The sequence below is a fragment of the Myxine glutinosa genome, chromosome 5, assembly GCF_964187855.1.
Source record: "Myxine glutinosa chromosome 5, kmMyxGlut1.1, whole genome shotgun sequence".
Taxonomy (NCBI): domain Eukaryota; kingdom Metazoa; phylum Chordata; class Myxini; order Myxiniformes; family Myxinidae; genus Myxine; species Myxine glutinosa.
Window position 1 is genome coordinate 45,788,039 of NC_136265.1, and position 2,628 is coordinate 45,790,666.

Below are 2,628 nucleotides of genomic sequence, written 5' to 3' on the forward strand. Positions count from 1 at the left end.
GACGCTGAAAGTTGCTTTGGGAGGGCCGAGCAAAGAATGGGCGTGGCCAGCGATGGATGGGCGTGGACGAGGGCGGAGCAAGGACAGATAAAGAGGAAAAGCACAAACGGAACGGAAGTGATGATGTAAACGGCTCAACGTGGAAGAAGATTGTGGGAGGGTGATGATGAGAGTCATGAAGATTATTCACTATAATTAATTATTAATCGCGGTCACATGACGTAACTCATTGTTAAGTGATTAACATTAAACATTTGCTTTTGGGGTCGTCGTGGTCCGTAGGAACATCCTTTGGCTTTTCTGATCGGAAAAGAACCAAGCGGCTTCGCAGGTTCATCGATCGATCGATCAGAGGCTTTATTTCACCAAGATACCTTGGGATATTCGATTCCATAAAATGCAAACGCAAGCAGCGAGACCGCCGGCTTAATTGCATTGTCAACAATAGCGTACTCCAGATGCAGCACTCGAGCTTGTGCAGGGTTATTATTTGAGTGCAACAAGGTAGAGGAGGTTGAGTGAAACCGATCGATAAGGAAGACAAGACGGGAGGAACCAATTTGGTTAAACATGGTGCTGCTGATGGTGCTGCTGTTGAGGGTGCTGCTGTTGTTGAGGGTGCTGCTGTTGTTGAGGGTGCTGCTGCTGCTGCTGCTGCTGCTGGTGGTATTTATGTTGCTCGTGTTGTTGGTGCTGCTGCTGGTGCTGTTGCTGCTGCTGGTGGTGTTGCTGATGTTGGTGTTGCTGATGTTGGTGCTGCTGCTGGTGGTGTTGTTGGTGCTGGTGGTGATGTTGGTGGTGGTGTTGTTGCTTGTGGTGTTGCTGGTGTTGCTGCTGCTGGTGTTGTTGTTGCTGCTGTTGTTGCTGTTGGTGTTGCTGCTGCTGCTGCTGGTGGTGGTGTTGCTGGTGGTGAAGGTGTTGGTGCTGCTGTTGCTGCTGGTGTTGCTGTTGCTGTTGGTGTTGTTGCTGCTGGTGTTGTTGCTGCTGCTGCTGATGGTGTTGTGTTGTTGTTGCTGCTGGTGTTGCTGCTGTTGAAGATGCTGGTGTTGCTGCTGCTGCTGGTGTTGTTGTTGTTGTTGTTGTTGTTGTTGTTGTTGTTGTTGTTGTTGTTGTTGCTGCTGGTGGTGTTATTGGTGTTGCTGCTGCTGCTGCTGGTGGTGGTGTTGCTGGTGGTGAAGGTGTTGGTGCTGCTGCTGGTGAAGGTGTTGGTGCTGCTGCTGCTGCTGGTGTGGCTGCTGCTGGTGTGGCTGCTACTGGTGTTGGTGCTGCTGATGTTGGTGCTGCTGGTGGCATTGGTGCTACTGGTGCTATTGGTGGTGCTGTTGGTGTTGGTATTGAGGCTGCTGTTGGTGTTGCTGCTGGTGTGTTGGTGTTTGTTTTTATGATGTTCCTCTCATCCTCGAGCCATTTCCACTGAATGCAGGTGATGTGACCCATATTACCTGTGTGGTTACCTGGCTGTGACATACTCTTTCAATCCCGTGTGAACGCTTAACAACTCGAAATCTAAGCATAAACATGATAGGAGAAAGTCGTGGTGGAAATCACTTTGCACAAACATAGAACATGTTTGCAAGTGTCATACCCTTCGGACCCAGACCCACGTGGATCGTTGGTACAGGCGATGCAACGATAAGTTTCTCCATTGTGTCAACATTCTCTGCAGAGCTAAAGACGTTTACCAAAACGCAGGCTCGACATGTACAGGGTGAGTCATACATCCCACAAGCATTCTGAGTATTGCGCTGCAATACATGTCCCCTACCAAAGTTCAAAGTGCCATAACTTTGTCAAAAATGATCGAATATGCAAATTTATGCACGGTTGATGCTGGTTTTCAAACTTGATCTGAGGTATGCTGAGACACGTGTGTCACACCTCGCCTCGTTGATAAGCCCACAAGGTCGCTCCGTGGAGCAGCCTGCACGTATTGCACTGTGTGAATTATATAAATTATTACCAACTCACGGTCTGAGGTACTGGCGATTCAAGAGATATCCATTTAAAAAAAAATGTTTTCGTTTAATTAACGATATCTGCCAAACCACGTGCCCTATCGCAAATTCCAAAAGGACATTTTAGTAGACTGACATGCTGAACAGATCTGTGAAGTTTCCCCTCGATTGGATCAAAAATGAGGGAGGGGCTCGGTTTTAAAGGTTCATGCTTAAAAACGTCATAACTCTGAAACCATGTGACGCATGACGTCATGCTCGCTGACTTTTTTGTTCGTCATGGGTATGCGATTCTGCCTGCAAAATTTGGCCTCGATCTGTTCAGCCGTTGCAGAGAAAAATGGACGAAAAACAATATGGCGGCCGAACCACGTGACCTGTGACGTCATAATTACCATTAAAATATTCTACAGACCGAGTCCATCATATGGTGAAAATTTGATCTCAATCGGTCCTATTATTGCAGAGAAATTGGTTTTTAAAGGAAATTAAAACTTAAAATGGCACTGAGTTAAGGATCATCAGAATTATCAGAATTCCCAAAGTTCAAAGTGCCATAACTTTGTTAAAAATGATCGAAACGTCGTGACGTTCGAACTTGATCTGTAACTCATCATGAGGAAACCATGTACCAAGTTTGAAATCATTAGCGTTAAGAGTTTAGAAAAAAAGT